This window comes from Pyxicephalus adspersus, chromosome 7 (assembly GCF_032062135.1).
Source record: "Pyxicephalus adspersus chromosome 7, UCB_Pads_2.0, whole genome shotgun sequence".
Taxonomy (NCBI): domain Eukaryota; kingdom Metazoa; phylum Chordata; class Amphibia; order Anura; family Pyxicephalidae; genus Pyxicephalus; species Pyxicephalus adspersus.
In genome coordinates this window covers 78,786,638-78,807,355 of record NC_092864.1, presented here as the reverse complement: position 1 = coordinate 78,807,355, position 20,718 = coordinate 78,786,638, and the positions used below count along the sequence as shown (strand labels likewise).

Here is a 20,718-nt window from a genome sequence, read left to right as displayed (position 1 = left end):
ACAACTGGGAGCACTAAATTTGCAGTGTTTTGCCACACCCCCTTTTTTACCACCCGGCTACAGCTTCCTACCACCCGGCTGAAAAAAATTTCTGGGGAGGACACTGCTAAGACTAAACATGGAAATTTGGGAGAAGCCTTTTACTAGTGAAGAGGCCCCTAAAGAGCTTAAGTGCTTGAAATCTAGTAGTGCCCCTGGTCCAGATGGATTCTCTTATTAGTATACTACAAGACTTTAGGTTCTCAATTGATCCCTCATCTGGTTGAGTAATATAATTATCTACGAGAGGGTCATTCCCTTCGTTTGGAAGTTATTCGTGCTTTCATTAGTGTTATCCCTAAACCAGGTAAAGACGCTTCTGATGTAGCCAATTTTAGGCCAATTTAATAATTAATAAATTGTGATCTGAAATTGATGACGAATATTCTTTTGATTCAGCTGGCTCTTTTTTAGGAGCTTATATCCATCCAGGACCAGGTGGGATTCATGTTGTATAGACAGGCCCCTGATCAGACGAGACACACTATAGATTTGATTTTGCTTTTACATACTAACTGGGACGGTGGAAATAAGAGGGAAGCCATGTTATTAGCTATTAACCCTGAGAAAACATTCAATAGTGTTTCTTGGTCTTACCTTATCAGTGTTTTATCTGTGATGGTTTTTTGGTAATTCCTTTGTGAATCTTTTACAATCTCTGCTGGGAGGAAAACTCGCTGCATTATCCCTCCCTCTTATAAGTCTTTGTTTCAGGCTAATTACACCACATTATTTACTATGATTTGAATATTTGGTCCACTGCTCCTCCTGGCTGTGTCGAATAGTCAAAATGAATATTTTACCTCGTATCCTATACTTGTTTCACACCCTCCCTATTCTGATCTCTCCCTCAGTATTGACTTCCCTTCAAAGTCCCTTCTGGAGTAGAATCCAGAGGAAGTCAATTTCTTCCCTCACAAGGGGGCTTGGGAGTCCCTCTTTTCAGTCATTGCTATATAGCTGCCCAAATCTCATACTCCACAACAAGAGGGATTAGGCCTCAGTGGGTAGATATAGAAGAGTCAGCTGTTGTTTTGGGAAGTATTGAATCTTTGATGTGGCTCCCCAAGAAACGCAGACAACTTAGAAGATGCCCTCCGTTATGTCACTCCCTTCATACATGGGATAAACACCGATCATTTCCGGAGCTGTGCTCGACCCATGCTCCCCTCACACCCCTCTTGAATAACCCAGAGTTTACTCCTGGCAGAGATCTAAATAGATTTGTCTGGTGGATTGGCAAAGGGTTTGGGCGAATTCATAATATTATAAACGTTCAAGACATTCCTAGTTTTGAAAACCTGGTTAGTAAGAAAGAAATGCCAAGTCGGAAGTATTTACACTATTGGCAAATTAAGTTCTTCATATGTTCCAAAATTTGGCTGGCCGCTCCCCCAATGCAACCCACCACATTTGAAAGCTCATGTAAATCTCTGGCTGATATGAAGGGTCAAATCTCATTATTCTACTCCATTTTAATGACCTCCTCTAACAAATTGAAATATATGTGTTCTTGGGGAAATTATTTGGAGGGCCCCTTATCCAGGGAGGAATGGAGTGATATTGCTTACCTGCTCTCCAAAATTTTGCTCATTTACGCTCTGGTGGAGGCGAACTATAAGGAGCTGGTAAAGAGGTACCTGGTACCAGAAAGACTCTCTAAACATTACTATTTATCTTCTCCTTTGTGTTATAGAGGATGTGATACTAGGGGTACAATGCAGCATATGTGGCAGACCTGTCCTGAGGCTCAGGATTACTGGACAGGGATATTTGGTATTATTTCTGAGGTCTTGGAGAGGAATGTGCGGGCTTCTCCAGAAGCAGCCCTGTTTAGTAGCTTTGATCTGGTTGCTCCCAAATCCTCCCTGAAAACTTTGAAACTGATTCTGCAGGCGGCTCAGATCACTCTTGCTAAGTCTTGGAAATCCATTATAATAGTGCTGGGTTCATTTTTTGCTAAGATGGCTTGGATTATGGTTAATGACAGGATGACGCATGTTCTTCAAAATACAATAGAGAAATTTGACACGATCTGGGACCCCTGAATTGAATACAAAGGTCAACATGTCATTTTCATCAGATATAATTTTATGTGGACTCTGTAGTATTTTTGATGCAGATTTCAAATATGTGTTCAGTATTTCTCTAGCACGCCTAGTTTTTGTGATGCAGCTAATTAAATATTGTGTGAAATTGGTAAAAAAAAAAATAGTCTTATCATTTTACAACATTTAACAAAAGTTTTCGTTTTTAATGTTAAAGACCGCACCAACTGCGATTGATTATATTTGTTATCATGCCTAGAAATTGCCTTAATGATCCAGTTTCTGTTAGGTGTGTGGTTCATTCACGATGAAAGCACAACGTCGCCAAATTACCACAGAACTTAAAAAGATATACAAATTATATTTTGGCTGTCTACTTGGAGACCATGATAAATCTTGGGCTCCAAATGTCATCTGTACCAGTTGTTCCAACGGACTGCGTGACAGGCTAAATTGGCGTAAAGCAGCAATGTCATTTGTAATCCCGATGGTGTGGAGAGAACCGCTAGACCATATAATCAACTGCTATTTTTGCCGCGTCAACAAGTTAATTCTCAGGTCAAACCAGAACAAAATTGTATATTCGAGGCTCGATTCTGCAATTAGACCTGTTCTACATGATGATTCATTGCCAGTTCCAGTACCGCCACAAGATGGACTTGCTTCTGTAGAAGGTGATCAGGAATGCAGAAGATTCAGAACCAGAGACCTTTACACAGACAGAACTGAATGATCCTATTCGTGACCTAAATCTCTCCAAAGACAAAGCTGAACTTCTTGCTTCAAGACTTAACCCCCCTTAATCCCGAGTACGACCCAGGGTGGATTGTACCTGCAAAAAGCAGTAATCCCAAGTCACACTTGGGGTCGCTTAAAACTCTTACCTTGCATCCTCGGCGTCCCTCAGCGTCCTGCTGGTCCCCGCAGGTCCTGGGGACACGTCTTCCTCCTCTGATCTCCAGCCCCAAACTGCAGAGACGTTCTCCGGGGTTTCATGCGTTGGTGCAGGAGGAGCGGCGAGAAATTCAAATAATTTTTTATTGTATTCAATACCAAATAGCTGTATTGAGTCTAATACAAACAAATCTTCTTATAATATATATATATATATATATATATATATATATATATATATATAAAAATAATATACATGCTTCTGTACAGTTATATTATGCGTTTCACTATTTTTTTGTAACAGATTTTTGTGGGTTTTTTTTATTTAAAGTTTATTATTAAATTTAATAAATATTGGACATATTTTGGTGAGTTATGCCTACGCATTATAGCATACAATGTAAAATAAATTTCCATGCAAAAAAATTAATGCTTTTTGAATGGAAATACAGACAGAATTAGAACGCTAGGGGGGTTAAACAGAAACACTTGCTTTCAAAGGGTGTAACTGTAACTCACTACAGAAAACGAAATTATAACTTGAAAACATTATTCACTAGTGATGGCTCACTGTGCTACTGTCATGATATAAATGCACTCTCTAACAGTTTGTCACAAGAGCATGTTCCATCTGAATGTTGTATCTTCATTGATTCCTCTAAAAGAAGCTTCAAAAGTAGTCTTACTGCATAATGGTAATTCCAAACCAAGTTTACTGATTGCCCATTCCATTAACCTAAAGGAGTTCTATGACAACATGAAGCAATCCAGTATATAAAACACACCAGTGGAACATCTGGCTTGCTGATGGCAAAGCAAGGAGGAGTCACAAAATATTGCTGTTTCCTATGCCTGTGGGACAGCCGATCTACGGGAGACCATTATGGGAAGCATGATTGGCTACCAAGAGATACCTATAAGCCCAGAACAAGCAGTGTCAAGTTTCTGCCTCTGGTTGATCCGCATAAAATATTTCTACCACCTCTCCATATCAAGTTAGGCTTAATGAAGAACCTTGTAAAGGCCAGGGGTAAATTTTCAGTACCTTGTTGAGAAGTTTTCAAACATAAGCACTGCAAACATTAAGAAAGGGATATTTATAGGGCCACAGTTCAAGTCTGTTTTGTAGGATGATGTTTTCAAACAATCTTTCTCAGCAGCTGAGCTAGAAGTTTGGGATGCATTCAAGTGGCTGTGTGAAAACTTCCTGGGCACAATAAGTCTCCTGCACACAAGGAAGGAGTTCAGAATTTGCTTGATTCATACCAGAAACTGGGTTGTCGATTGTCATTAAAAAATACATATCTTGCACTCACATGTAGAATTCTTCCCAGAAAATCTTGGTATGGTGGGTGACCAACGAGCAGAACGTTTTCACCAGGACATTCAGTTGATGGAGCACCGCTACCAAGGTTTCTGGAATGAAAGTATGATGGCTGACTACTGCTGGATTGTACCGCAAAGTTCCAGGCAAGGAGTACACAAGAAAATGAAACTCTATTTCTGAAGAAACAATGGTACCTGACTGACACTGTTCAGTAGATCTTTACCACAGTGTGTCTTATTTTACTTCACACTGAAGATGTATTAACATTCACTACAATGGTGCTGACGTTTTAGTACAAATACATGCACGTACAATGTTAACTATATTAGTACTCATAGCTCAGGAAATCTACTCTACTTATAAAAAGATAGCTGTGGTTTCTGATGATTATCAAAACTAATTTTTTGTTGACAATTAAGGTTACCTATATTTGGTAATGTACTGGTCCCCCCATGACTTTTCCTCCTTGTACTTTTGTCTTGTCTTTGTTTTCCCTTTGGAAATATTGGTTCAGACTCTGGATACGTGAGTAGATGTCCTTATACACTGTTTTTGCTTTTTCAGCTTGATACTGTTTATTTTATTTTGGACCTTTTGGAATTTTTGCACTGGTATTTGTTTTATTTTGTTTTCTTTTGTACGTCTTTTCTATGTTGAAAAATTAAAATTATTGAAATAAAAAATGAAACTAAATTTAGAATAAGGTGGGCTTTATTGACAAAAAAGAACAGATGATGTCCCTTCTGCAAGTATTCCTACCCATCTGATTGCCACCCATGTGTCAGGGTGATTGGTTCCCAGGATACCTGGCACATACAAGGTAAAGAACAGGTTTTAGCTGTAATGGCTACTGCTTGAACAACACTGACACTGCATCTGTGTTAACCCTTTAAGTTGTTTGGTGACCCAATCCATCCCCCATGGCATCTGTCTGCTTATGGATCCCAACCAGCAGAACAATCACCTCAGCAAAAGAGCAATCACCTAAGCAAATCCAATAATTTAATCAAAATGAGTCAAAACACATGAGTTGATGGGCAGGAACTAAATCTAATAAACTTGCCCAACAGTGATAAGTACTTCTTTATGCTGGGAGCATCTACGATCCTCAGCCATGCCCCACTCCCTACATCATCCCCCCTGCTGCACTAATCCCACCGTTGTCTGTTCACCCTACATTCTATGATGCGCTCAGCTAATTCCGTCCTATCTAGAACTATTTTTACATTACATATTATTATACAGTTCCTAGTGGAAAGGGTAGATGCTTGAGAGACATAACAATATTTCTCAGCAGCTAATAAAACTGAATTGACAAGTAAATTTGTTTGAATGATTAAAACATTGCTGAGCTGCATACACTTACATGCATTTTTGTAGAGGTGGGTCATTGATTTCTGATCTAAGATTCTCCACTCAGAACAGTTAGCAGCACACTAGAAACATCACGTTTAATGTTAGGATGCCAACGTAATTCACTTTTTATGTTAAACTGATCTGCACAAATTAAAACAAAAATTTTATAAATGGTGTCGTAAATAAGCATGCAGCAGCATCAACTCGCTACTTGAAACTTAGTATGGGACTCTTATCTCATATAACTACACTGATTTATAAGAAGATGGCATTATTTTCCTTACTTTTGAAATTGGCAGATTTGTTTGTAATTCCATTATGCTTGAGGCTAGAACAATAGTTTTACTTGGATTACATGGGAAAACCTCCTAAAGATTAAAAGAATTACACACAAAAACTTTAGTGATTACACAGCCAATAGCAATATACATTAGAGGCCTGCTGTCATTTCTCAAGTACAGATTAAACTATCAAAAGAATAAAAGCAACATGTTGTAAACTTGCCTATGTTATACTCTTTTTTCCAACTTAATATACAAGGACAAAAACAATGTTAGACATATGTTAGATATTTTTGCTGCACTAACACTACAAAACTGCCTGGTAAAACAGTACATAAAACAGAACCAGGGCTGTGGAGTCAGAATCAATTTTGGGTACCTGGAGTCGGAGTCGATAAAAATGTCCTGATAAATTTAAATTCTAATAAAAAAATATGGCAAGTTCAAATGTCCTATTTCACAAACAATAGTCATAATTAGGTTATTAAGATTACAGCCCAGTGCATAGTTGTAGTTCTACTAGTGTGATGTTCAGCTGAGCTATTATACAGCCTGAGATTTACATTATTGTAATCCATAATATATTTTTATTCCTTAATCTGCATTATGTACATTACAAAAAAGTGTTTTCATTGTATTTCAGATATATGTGTTTAACAAGTTCATTTCAGTGTAAACAAGTGTAATGATATAGGTGTAGGTGAGTGCTATGGCCTGATGTGTGTTCAGGTGTCCTGTCTGCACTCTCCATATATGCTCCCATGCGGGGCTGAACTTTAACATCATTTTGTACACCACCTAATACTAGAAAGTTAGGTAAGTGGCCCCCCTGGCCCTAGAGTCTCCCACTATCCTGTCTTTGGCAGAACATCAGCAAACAAAGATAAAGGCAGCAGTGTCTGCTCAACTTCCTCTGTCTGCTAAAAGAGCTTAGAAGCACTTGGAGGAACAGCTATTTGGATTCAATTGTAAGCGTTTAAATTTATTTTAAAACAGCATGGCTGCTTGTGTGTACTATGATGGAAGGCTGTGAGCAGGTTTCTGGATAAAACTGCAGGGCTATGTGTATGTTTGTGTGTATGGTGCAGGAATGTATGAATGTTTGTGTGTATGGTGCAGGAATGTATGAATGTTTGTGTGTATGGTGCAGGAATGTATGAATGTTTGTGTATAGTGCATATTGTTTGCATGTTTTTCTGTATAGGACAAATTATGTCTATGTTTAGTGCAGGGTTTTAGCTTATTTGTGTGTGTATAGTGCCATGTTGTATGTGTGTGTGTATATGTTTGCAATACTGCAGGACTATGTGTATGCTTGTATTTAAATCAAAGAATATGCTAGTTAGTATAACATATTTTATATTTATATTTTGGTGAAAGCTGCACCCCATTTACAATGGAAAAAAATCTGTCAACAAACATGATAAAGTCTGTTGTTTATGACCACTTTACATTATCAAGTGATAGGAAACATTATGTGTGCCAATGTATTCTTGATGATGGTTAAAAACAATGTAATGCAAAAATTAGCAGTTTCAGTGGGTCTAACAAAAATGCACCTAAAGAGCGTTTTCAGAAGTTGTGAATGAGAAAGATATCAATGAAAATATTCCATCTACTTCGGGGACAAAAAAAGTTCAGAAACCTACTGGAGACCAAACACAACTAAGAAGATTCTTTATATCTGACAAAGTTACCATATCAATGACACCAGAAAAACTCAAAAACCACATTACTGAAATGGTAGTAAAGAATATTGTACCACTATCCTCTGTTTCACAGCCAGCCTTTTTAGGGCTAAATGGAGAATCCCATCACAGAGTCAATTATTTTGATATTAATGTTAGATTTGTTGATGAAAATAATAAAACAATAGGGTGAACGTTTGGAGTAAAGGACACCCAGGCACATCACACCAGTGACTATCTTCAGAAGTTAGTGGAGAATGTTCTAGAAGATTTAGAAATTAAAAAGGAACAGATTCTATATATTGTGACAGATAATGCTTTTAATATGTTGAGCACAATTGAGAAAATGAATAAAGTAGATGACAGACAGATATTAGAGGAAGACAGTTCTGCAAGTTTTAGAGAAAGTGAAAGGGAAGAGAATAGTGACATTTCGGATAACATTGTTGAAGCATCAAACGTACTCCTATTCAACATATGTGTTGTGCTGTTCATACTCTGCAACTTGCAATTAATGATGGATTGAGAGATCGTTATGCAGCTACTCTAATTGGCAAATTGAGGCAAGTAACTGTTGCAGCCAGGGCCCCTAAAACAGATGCAATTTTAAAAAGACGTGCAGGAAAAGGAGCCCTTTTGGAATAAACAACACGCTGGGGAAGAACCTATTTGATGGAAAAGCATTTGCTTGAACTAAGACTTTCTTGAAAAACTGGACAAAATGTTTTATTAACTGAAAGCCTATGGAGTAAAAGCATTGGAAAATCTACTTTCTAACCCCTTTACTGTCACAAGAGCTTGCAATCTGAAGATTTAACACCTAGTAAATTCTTGAAATGGAAAAGCTTGATATATTGTCTAAACAAAAGTAGAGGGTTAATAGTTGATGGCATAGGATCTTCAATGAAGAAAAGAGAGAATCTCTTACTGGATAATCAAATATTGTTAGCTGCTATTCATGTTGAATCAATGAGCCAAATTTTGTTGAGCAATGACCAGACTGATACTGCAAATGTATGATGTAGCAGTTGGCATGAAGGGATTACTACCTCAAACACCACCACTGGATGAAGCTATAAGCACCGGTAACTCATGAACATCCTCTTCAAATGAAGAATTAGACTTTGATTCCTACTTGGACAAAATGGAACTTTCAACAGTAAAGCGACGTTGCATATGCATGAAAGATAAACAACCAGAAAATTTCCAAATAAAGAGATTCCAGCAGGAGTTTTTAAAGAATTAAAAGCCGTAGGCTATACTAGTAGACTGACTGTTGAAGAAGCCATCCTTGTTTATCTCGAGATTATTAGTGATGTGGCTAGAACCGTAACAATGAGTTAGTTTTGGATTACATTTAACAGCTATTCTACAACTATATTCCAAGTTTAATATATGAACTGTTTTAGGTTTTCCAGCTTTTGTCTTTGTTCTTGTAGTTAAGCTTTTTTTTTAAACTACCAAAGAATGTGGTTCAGATTTTTAAACTGGTAAATTTCCTGTTCCTGATTTTTTGCAAGGTATGCTACTACTTTATAGCCACTTGATAAAAACAAGAAATAAAACATTATTGTTTTCATTTTTTTGTCTTTTGTTTAAACTGGCCAATACAATACAGCGTCAGCTTCCTAGCCAATAGTTCTGTGGTTAAATGACGTGTATGTTGCCTTCCTTCAATCAACAGGGAAAATACATTAGCATATTAAAAATATAGGAGTCGGAGTTGGGGGTACCAGAAACTGAGGAGTCAGAGTCGAAGGATTTATCTACTGAAACCACAGCCCTGGACAGAACCAAAAGAAACCATTTTGTCGTGAATTTTAGTCACAAGCAAAAGTGCCATTTTCAGACAAGTCTACGAGGCCTACAAGACTCACTCTATTCCTACTATGAAGAATTAAAGTGGATTTCTGCTGATTACAGAGAGAGGGAGGAGTACATCAGTAGGAGAATATGCCTAGCAATATACATACAGGAATTTAGGTTTCTGTGTGACATAAGTAAAACAGTCAACTCTTTTCTGTAGCATTTGGCATACTTTCTGTCACTCAACACTCTACTATCTTTTACAATAAAAACAGTAAATGAAGTCTTAATGCACACAAGCACTCAGCAGTCTGTGTGTCCAAATGTAAACAGTCCAGAAGCTAACCATCCATGGCATGATACTACATTTGCCTGTTTTAAAGAGGCTCTTTGCCAGGAGCTGAGAATGATGCTAGTTTGAAGTACAAAAATGCCTCTACTATTGTACCTGTACGAGAGCCCCCGTACATACATTATGTTCCATGTAACGGTTTCTAAGTTGTTCAAAAATGCACTGTGTATAAGATATAAATACATACATATTATAAGCATATCAAATGTAATTGAAAAAAAAAACTGAAAAAAGAATAATGAAGTAGTTTTAAATTTCTTAACAATCTTAAGAATATACTAAGCCATTAAAATAAGGTCAATTAGACCTGGCACTATTTAAAAGGACTTTGCAAGGGCTTACCAAAATATACATGGCAATGGAATTGGGTTAAGAACAACATCTCCACTATTTTTGTCTTTCTTTTATACAATGATTTGTGTGCTTGCAAATACACAGATTGCTTCCCAAAGGAAACCAATCTTAGGATCTCTGTTTATAGTTTATAGCCTATATATATCCTACTTTTACTTTATGTAATGTGCAACATACACAGCATATCTGCAGAATATTACAAACACTCCAGCAATTAGACATCTTTAGCCATCTTATTTTGCCTGTCCAGAAAAATGATCACCTCAAGGGAGGTTAAGGAAAAAAGAAATGGATGAATGGAGACCTATAAGGTAGATTGTAGGCAAATCAATTATGTCCTTTAGGGATAGTGAGGGAGGCAAGAGGAGAAATATATTTCCAGGGCTCTCAAATTTGGTCAAATGTATCCTATCTGTCATCTAAAATGATGATGAGTCTGTCATTGACCATTATCCAATTTAGTTTAGTTGTAACTGGTTCTAACGGGATCTGAACCTTTTTCCATGCTTTAGCCAAAGGGACTCTTGTCGCCATTAAAATGTGGTTGATACCTTTTCTAGAAAGAGAGGGTAATGGTTGCACAATGCTGCTAAATAAGGCACCTTCTGGAGATTCTGGAATTTCTCTTTTAACAATTTTGTTTAAAAACGTCTAACCAATATTGTTGAGCCTTTGAGCAAGACCACCAAATGTGTTCCATCCTGCCCCTCCCTCTACAACCCCTAAAACAATCCAGAGAGGCAGATGGCTGATATTAGGCTATACAGTCTAGAACAGGGGCAAGCTTTTTCAGTCAGTTGCCACATAATAAAATTTGAAAGGGGAAGGGCCGATGGAAGAGTGGGCGGGGTTATGCCATCATGACGCCACTGACCGTGACGTCATGAAGGCATAACCCCGCCCACTCTCCCCTCGCAGATCTGAGCCTGTGATGGGAGAGTGGGCAGGTTATGTGCAGTGACAGCCCGCCCACTCTCCCATCGCAAGCTCAGAGCCAGGAGAGTAGGCGGGTTATGTGCAAGGACATAGCCCGCTCACCTCCACGAGCCGGAACGTGTTTGGCGAGTCTGGCCGGTGCACGCCCCTCCTCCCCCCCCCCAGCTGGGTGCTTATCCTGACCCTGCTCGGGGTGTCCCCGGCCAGAGCCACGGAACACCCAAAGGGCCAGAGAAACCACCATATTGGGCCGTAGTTTGCCCATGCCTGGTCTAGAACCAGATACCATCTTAGCATTACCTTAAAGTTGGCTTCAATTAAAGCGGAATTCAATGAAACATTAAACAGAGCTAAAACCATGGCATTCCAATCTTCCTGTTCCCAGACCTGGCCTAAATCCTTTTCCCATTGTATCATGTAGTTCAGTTTTGCAGCAGGTGTGGATAAAGAAGCATAAATCAGAGAAATCATACCCTTCATGTCCGCCAATGAATGAGAGGCACTTTCAAAGGGAGTACATCGGTATGGGAGAGAAGGCAACCCGAATTTAGAGCAAACAAAGGATTTGAGCTGTCGGTAAGGAAAATATTCTGTTTGTGGTAGTTCCCTACTACACACTAATTGCTCAAAGTTAAACATTGTGTGTACATCAATGATATCCTTTACCTTCAAAAAACCCTTAGAAATCCACCAGCTAAAACGTGAGAAATTATATCCAGGGGAAAATTCTGGATTTTCCCAAAAGTGGGTGAGCGGAAGATGGCCTGATGATAAATTAGTGTTAGATTTTAATCTGTCCCATATTTAAAGGGGAAAAGCTAAGGTTTGGCAATTTATGGTTGGTCTGGGCTTTTTTGAAATCCACATTAGAACAGATATTGAAGTGGGGGTGCAAGTTAGCTCTTCTAGTTCAATCCATTGTGGTTTGGGGCCCGATACGTTACACAACATCAGCGGGGCTAATTGTGCCGCCTTAAAGTAGAAGTGTAAATGAGGCACTCCTAATACTCCTCGAGTACGGGGCACATACAAGGTTGCCCCACCCCAAATGAAATTCATATTTTTCATTAGTAAGTGTTTAAGAATTTGACCTGGAATATGAATCGGTAGAATGTGAAACAGATAAAGGATTCTTGGGAGAACATTCATTTTTATTTTTGGTAGCAATCTTCGCAAACCATGATGGGGGATTTAGCCTATCTCACTAGATGTGAAAGAATTGACTTAATTAACAGGCCGTAATTGGCCTAATATAATGTGTGATACAAGGGGGTTAATTGAAGAGATTTTTTCCCCATTGAAAGTTATAGTTGGCTTTTAAGATTCCAATTTGATCTTTCAGGATATATATGTTGAGAGCTTGGGACTTAGCGCTGTTAACTTTGAGGCAAGACAACTTGGCAAATTCCCTGAGCACTTTGAATAGGTTTGGTAGAAAAATTAGTGGGGGAAAAAAAACATTTCTAAATTTGAATCACCCCTATTTCCAAAAACAGCATATTATGTACCACATCCCAATATTCAAATGAACAAAAAAGTTTCAACTCCAAAATGGAGTAATGTATAGAAATCGCGGGACTTAAGGGATTAAACATTATTAGACATGATTCAACATACTATATCGAGTATTTCTACTATCAATATATAATTAGTGATGGTAAATCCTATGTAAACTCCAATACCCAAATTACCTTAAAAGTCCTGCTATCGCTATACATTACTCCATCTTGGATTTGAAACTTTTTGTTAAGTGGAACATACAGCAGAACATCATCTGCAAATAAGGCACACCTATGTTCCTTTTGACTACAGATAATGCCCATGGATATTTGGATTGGAACGTATGGCAATAGCTAAAGGTTCTATGGCTAATGCCAATAGTAAAGGTGAGGGGGGGGGGGATCCCTGCCTGGTGCCTTTTTTTATTGAGGAAGACATAAGCCTGATAAAGAAATCTTTGCAGTGGGGCAGTATATATACTGTATTTTGATTAAATATAGGCCAAACCCCATGACTGTAAGTAGTTTGAAAAGATAGTGCCATGACAAACTACCAAACACTTTCTGTACATCAAATGCTAAAAAGCATGTCTTTCTTCGAGGAACCTTTATCCCAGTTTGACTGCACCGCTAAAATTTTTGTCATGATCTTAAGGTTTTTAAGTGAAATAGATCAATAATTTGATACTCCAGTGGAATCTTTACAAGATTTTGGGATAACACTAATGTATGCTGAGTTTGCTCCTGGAGATAGCAAGTTCCCCTCTCTAATAAAAAATGAAAGATTCAGCTAAATGAGGAGCTAGAGTGGGACCAAATTTTTTATAGTAGACATTAGAGAAACCATCAGGGCCACAACTTCAATATTTGAAGGTTTTGATATCTCCTGTACAGTAAAATGATTTTCAAAGATAGCTCTGTTTATTTTTCAGAAGAGGAACAAATATCTCATCAAATAAGGTGGTCCATTCCTGAGGATCAATCCTGTGTCCAATAAAGATTATTGTAACAATCTTGGAAGGCCGACATGAATTTTTCAGGATTTTAAGACAATTTATCATGTTTAAGTTTTATCTTAGGAAAACCTTGATAGCCTTGATCGGCCTAGCTGCCTAAGTTCAGGGGGAACAGGGAAGGCTGGAGTTTGTAGAGACCCCTGAAAGAATGGTGCCAGTCAAGGAACAAACACCTTACACACAAGTGAGATTTCTCCTGGAAATGTTCTTGAAATTGAATGTCTGTCTGGATGGTCAAGGAGATCAGATCATCCAGATAGGGGGGAATTATCCTGACCAGCCAACTCATCCTTGATGCGGTCAGGGAGGCCTTGCTAGAAAGCGTGGAGTGCCTCATTGTTCCAGGTGAGCTTGGCCGGCAAACTACGAAACATAACTGCAAATTGACCTACAGTAAGCGACCCTTGACAGAGATGCAGATGCACGCTGGCTGCTGAAGAGGCGCACAGGTTCGTCAAAAAACCCTCCTAAAGAGGTTTGGGAAAGTTTCAATGTTACCCCTAACCGGATCCTTCTTTTTCCAGAGTGGGGTCGCCCACGCCAGAGCTTCTCCAGATAGTAGGGAGGCTTGCATGGAGGTGGCATGAGCCCTGAGAAGGGCCAAGGCGCAGAGTCTAAGCAGTAACCAGGTCTTCTCCAGAGCCTCTGATGGTAAGGATGTTGCTCCCCTGGTTACTGCGAGGTTTGCGGTCCTTGGGCACATCAAGGTGGGCAAAACACAGTACCTAATCACAAAGCAGAAGCATAGTCAAGGAAGGCCGGGATAGAGGCAGGCAGCAAGCAAGAGAGGTCAGGTCACATGCCAGGGATCCAGGACACAGACACCAGTGACACGGGGGCCACTGCAGGCACAGGGAACACAGGGGACACTGGAAGCAACAGGAGGCACAGATGACTCATGGATATCCACAGACAGACAGGAACACTGGAACAGCACAGGGAAGTTGGCTGGAAACCAACAGACAAGAAGGGGTTAACACAGGAGCTGGACAGAGGCAACACTGAATTAAGTACCAGGTGAACAGGAACTAGCTCAACAGAATTAGGGGCTCAACATAATGGAGACACGTTGCACAAACACTAAGTGCAGTCTGTGAGATAGCTAAATAGCTAGGCTGGTCAAGAGGCTATTTTCTGATTGGCCAGCGGATTGGATAGAATTGATAAAGCTTGTAAACAGAGGCAACCCTAAGCTTCAGAACTGCCCGCATGCGCAGGATAGAGGCGTCTGTGCTGAGGAAGGGGTAAGTGTGACAACATCCTTTAAAACATTTAGATGTGCCGCAAACAACAAACCTTGTTGTCCTATCGGGTGTCATGAACTACCTAAATAGTACTTTATAAGCATTTTCCTGTGCAATAACATAAGAAGAACATTTGGCTACAGCTTGCCATATCTCATTCCAATCCTCCAATGCAATGGTAGAGCTCAGATCTGATTCCAATCTCGACATATGGCAGTTGCTGAGCATCCATTTGAAGAAGTAGCGCGTATAAAAAGGACACCAGTCCCGAAGAGTACTGATTTTGCACAAAACACGATTGGAAGGCCAATTGTAGGGGGAAGGTGGTGTTTATGGTCTCGAAGCAACATCAGTAAATAATGTTGAATTTGCCAATAACGGTACAGTTCGCTGGAGGACTTTGCCCAGTGCTCCTGCAAATGGGCAAACGATTTCACCCCTGTAAAGAAGTATAACTCGTACATGAAACGCTCAGGCTTAGTAGCCCACCAGCGAAATTCAGTTGGGTTTTCATGGTGGTTCAAATGAGGGGCACTGTAGGATCCCTGTCAAAGGTGGGTGTTTGGACATCAGCCCAGCAGACACCTTTAATCTATCCCAAAGTCACACCACATATGACAAGGTGGGGTCCCCCACTAATGGTCTTTTCGATGGCGGTAGCCATAGTATACTGTGCATCAGTACTGAGAGGAATTCACCTGCATCATAAAATTCCAATATAAAGACATTTATCACCCACATCTCTCCAACTTTTAGAGATGCAAGGGAATTAAAAAGGAACTGGTGCAAACAATAGAGGAACAATGCCTCAAGATAAGGGATACCGCTTAAAAGGGTGTTGGACCTCAAATGGGCCCAGGACTGTCTAACAATGAACAAAACGAACAGAAGGGTGTTTCTAAGGATAGAACGATAAAGCTCTGAGGATAATGTTATCCAAAGAAGATACCCATGTTGATAGAGAAGTGGAATAAAATGCACTTAAATGCAGTGAAAGCTCAGTGTGCCCTAATTCCAGATGGGATTCCAGTAGATCTGAAAAAATGGCTTGCATAAACCTCTTGGTAGCATCTGTTGTATCTTTTACCGTTTTGTGGAAATTATATCACCGGGTTGTTAAGCACTGTAATTTTAGATGAATTCTGAGACACTCTAAATACAGTGTTGTCTAATTTTTGCTCAATCACATCAAGGCAACTACCTAAGCTTTGAAGATCTCTTCCCAGATCAGAGGTTATGGTTTTTAGAGGTTTTGGCCAGCTCTTTTTGTAGTAAAGCTGCCAAAAGGCTTAAAAGCCTACTTTCCCCTTCATTAACTGTGCCAGATTCAGTAACTTCAGGTGGTTCCTGTAACATGGCTGGAAACATTGCAGCAAACATATGGATGGAAGGAGAGGAGGTGGCTCGATATTTCTCCAGGATCCCAGATGTGGGTGAGCTTGTGTTGCTGAGGGGTGCAGGGAGCTGTCACTGAGTGCTGGGGGCTAAGATGTGGAGAGCAGACTGTGGGTATTAGGCTCCTTAGTGATAATAATTAACACTCTGCTCTCTCCTGCTCCTCTCTAGCCTCCCTTTCCTGGCTTCTGCTGGATAACGTGCTTTTGGCAGTTTTGAGTACGACACAAGCTGCCTGGTCCCAGGAGTCGTTCATCTTGATTTTAGGAGCAGCTCCCTGGGACTTAAAAAAGTGGTGCTTTTGCCTGGCTACAAACTTTCCCACCATACCTGGTGATTTCTGCGGGTAGCGCGAGTGTTTCCCTGCTCTGTGGTCCATGCTGGTGACGTGTAAAGGAGCATGAGGAGCCGGTAAGAAGATCGAAGGGGAGCCGTGGTAAATACAGAGTGTCCACCAGCCGCAGGCACACTCAATTTTACATTTTTGGGGACTGACTTCTCCCCTTCTGACTAAAGGAGATACCCACAGCCTCCTGGGATACATACGCCACATATAACAGGAGGACATGGGCTGCTCCTTCTGCCACCATGCGTCATAAGTATCTATGATCCATTACAAAAATATGTATGTTAGAATATTGAATACAAACACCAATTAGCATTACAATGTCCCTCTTTGTCCTAACTTAACATAACTGCTGACCCTGGCAAAAATATACTAGGCAAGTTTTCCCTATTTATTAGGTGAAGAGAACTTAAATTCCTAAACCACAGGCAGAAATGTTTATACAACCCACATTTACACGCATGGGCATGCATCTTCAAAGAGTAAAGATACAAAATCTAAAATACAGAAACTCTTTATTTTACAAATATTATTTAAAAAAAACATATAACGTTATTCAAATAGATATTAGACAACCATCATTAAGATCTCCGCTTTATAAGGGTATTTTATAAGTATATCATAAGGATATCGATTTTTAAACAATTATAATCCACATTATAATCAAAATTACAATCCAAGTCATTATTCCATTAATTATACAATTACTTCCTTGTATTTCTAATAACAATGATAATACCCTAATTACATTTCATTGAAACTGTAATGAGGTAATTGTAGAAGTGATACCATAAGTTTTGTTCCTATATATTGAGCTAGGATGTGGCAAATTTATCTGTGGGTAGTTCCCCTGCTAATAACTGTAAACAAGCTAGCATTTGAAAACAGTGTTGAAAAACGTCTTCACTAATTAAACAGTACAAGATGAAACAAACCTGTTACTTTATTGTAGAACTGCACTTTCGGTGTGTCTCACATGCTTATCTCCTACGAATGATGGCGTTAAAACCTTCAAAAGAAGAAGAAAAAAAAATATATACATATTACAAGTTTACTAGTTTAAAAGAATTCAAATGAACTAGCAGAAAAATTGCTTGAGGCTGGAAAAGAATTTATTTGAACAAGATGTCTATATACACACAATAGTTCTGCTAGTTTAAAGCATACCGTTAGGTCCATAAATATTTGGACAGAGACAACTTTCTAATTTTGGTTCTGTACATTAACACAATTAATTTTCAAATAAACAACTCAGATGCAGTTGAACTGCAGACTTTCAGCTTTAATTCAGTGGGTTGAACAAAAAAATTGCATAAAAATGTAAGGAACTAAAGCCTTATTTTTTTTTTATACAATCACTTCATTTCAGGGGCTCAAAAGTAATTGGACAATTAACTCAAAGGGTATTTCATGGGCTGGTGTGGGCAATTCCTTTGTTATGTCATTATCAATAAAGCAGATAAAAGGCCAGGCGTTGATTCGAGGGGTGGTGCTTGTACATGGAAGATTTTGCTGTGAACAGACAACATGCGGAGCTCTCCATGCAGATGAAACAAGCCATCCTTAAGCTACAAAAACAAAAATCAAGAAATTGCTACAATATTAGGAGTGGCAAAATCTACAGTTTGGTACATCATGAGAAAGAATCAAAGCACTGGTGAACTCAACAACGCCAAAAGACCTGGACGTCCATGGAAGACAACAGTGGTGGATGATGGCAGAATCATTTCCATGGTGAAACCCCTTCACAACAGCCAACCATGCGAACAACACTCTCCAGGAAGTAGGCGTATCGATATCAAAGTCTACCATAAAGAGAAAACTGCATGAAAGTAATACAGAGGGTGCACTGCAAGGTGCAAGACACTCATAAGCCTCAAGAATAGAAAAGGCTAGATTGGACTTTGCTCAAAAACATCTAAAAAAGCCAGCACAGTTCTGGAAAAACATTCTTTGGACAGATGAAACCAAGATCACCCGAATTAATGACCCAAAACATACAGCCAAAGCAACCCAGAAGTTTAAAAGAGAAGTGGAAAATTCTTAAATGGCCAAGTCAGTCACCTTGATGTGAACCCAATTGAACATGCATTTCACTTGTTGAAGACTAAACTTCGGACAGAAAGGCCCAAAAACAAAGAGCAACTGAAAGCCGCTCCAGTAAAGCCCTGGCAGAGAATCAAAAAGGAGGAAACCCAGTATCTGGTGATGTCCATGAGTTTAAGACTACAGGCTGTCATTGCCAGCAAAGAGTTTTTATCCAAGTATTAGAAATGAATACTTTATTTTCAACTATTTAATTTGTCCAATTACTTTTGAGCCCCTGAAATGAAGTGATTGTGTTTAAAAAAAAAACGCTTTAGTTCCCTTACATTTTTATGCAATCTTTTTGTTCAAGTCACTGAATTAAAGCTGAAAGTCTGCAGTTCAACTGCATCTGAGTTGTTTCATTTAAAATTAATTGTGGTAGTGTACAGGAGCAAAATTAGAAAAAAGTTGTCTCTGTCCAAATATTTATGAACCTAACTGTATGTCAAAAAAAAAAAAAAAATCTGGAGTCCAAGATAAGAAAGATAGCAAAGCATTTGTGGAGAAGACACAGAATAGCTCTGAATTGCTGACAGCAATAAAAGTCTTTTCTTGCACGTATTAGGTGTAACAAAATGCTTTCAATAGTATATATCAGGGGTAAGCAATTTTTTTGGCTACTAGGCCATTTAAGGAGGTCAAGAAGGCCCACTAGGCCAGACTCTCTCTCGAGTCCCGCGCTGATGGCTCTGCCCCCCAACAGGAACACCCCTAAAGGGAAATCCCTCCCCTCTGCAATGCATACAGTATGCATACGGTGGAAGTATTAACGCCGGCAGCGGTAAATAGGGAAGGGAGGCATACCAAGGAGGCTCAAGAGCCGTAGGTTGCCGACCCCTGCCGGCCAGGATTAGGCCAGATCGACCAGGCTAGGCTGTATCTGGCCTAAAAGCCTGAGTTTGCCTACCCCTGGTATATATAAAGCCCAACCAAGGGAGCAAACAGGTGAAATACTAGAGTTTAAAGTCATGAGAAAAAGAAAGTACACTTTGTTTCACTTGTAAAGTTTTCAAAACCAAACACCTCATACAAACTGTCCAGCACAGAAGTGAAGGAGTAATGATTAGGACTTGTTTTGCAGCCACAGAACATGAGAGTAAAATGTTCGACCATCCGTGCAACAGTTTAATGCAACAGAACAATGTTTCCAATCCCAAATAATATATTAATACAGTATATTAATCTATTAATAATATAAGCAATTGCAAAGAATAGATTGTGTGTTGCTTTACACCTGAAGTTACATTTAAATAATTTTACAAGAGGCTAAGGACCAGGTGATTTATTAATATTATATGTATGAAAAGGGTGTACTTTCTTCAGCTCATGACTAATCTAATCTATATTTACAATCTATATTTCAACCTACTTTACTAATGACAGGCAAGAACACATGAGCATGCAAATCTGAAGTACCAAGAAGAGGACAAGAAGCCCAGTCACCTTTTCATTAAAAACAGTCTACTAACTAAATAAATAGAGCACAAACCACTCAACCATGCAGCTAAGTGAGCAATAATTAGGTATCTGGGGAGGATTTGTCTCAGAATGATTTAACATCAAGCTAGTAACTGTTACATAGTTACATAGTAAATTAGGTTGAAAAAAGTCCATCAACTTCAAGCACTGGGGGAAATAAACATATCCCAGATATAAAACACTATAAGACATAGTTGGTCCAGAGGAAGGCAAAAACAGCCCTGGTATAATTTGCTTCAACGGAATTCAAAATTCCTTCCTGATTCCATGAGGCAAATCGGATGTTCCCTGGATCAACAGTCAGTTATTTTTACTTTAAAGTCTTAATACCGTTATATTCTGTGCTTCTAGAAAAACATCCAGCCTTTTCTTAAAGTAATTTATAGTAATTGCTAAAACTACTTCCTGAGGGAGCCGATTCCACATTTTCACAGACCTTACAGTGAAGAATCCCTTCCTTATCCGGAGCTTAAACTTCTTTTCCTCCAGACGCAGAGAGTGCCCTCTTGTTCTTTGTAATGACATTACAGTGAATAATGGGGAAGAGAGTTCTCTATATGGACCGTTTAT

General features: G+C 39.1%; 1 protein-coding gene across 1 annotated transcript in view; it reads right to left on the bottom strand.

Moving 5' to 3' along the window:
* Positions 1-20,718, bottom strand: part of LOC140336133 (myocardin-related transcription factor B-like) — a 191,181-nt gene that overhangs the window by 125,516 nt on the left and 44,947 nt on the right. The window contains exon 2 of the mRNA XM_072419188.1: positions 17,517-17,590. The gene's annotated coding sequence lies outside the window, so the exon portion shown is untranslated. The remainder of the gene's footprint in view (positions 1-17,516; positions 17,591-20,718) is intronic.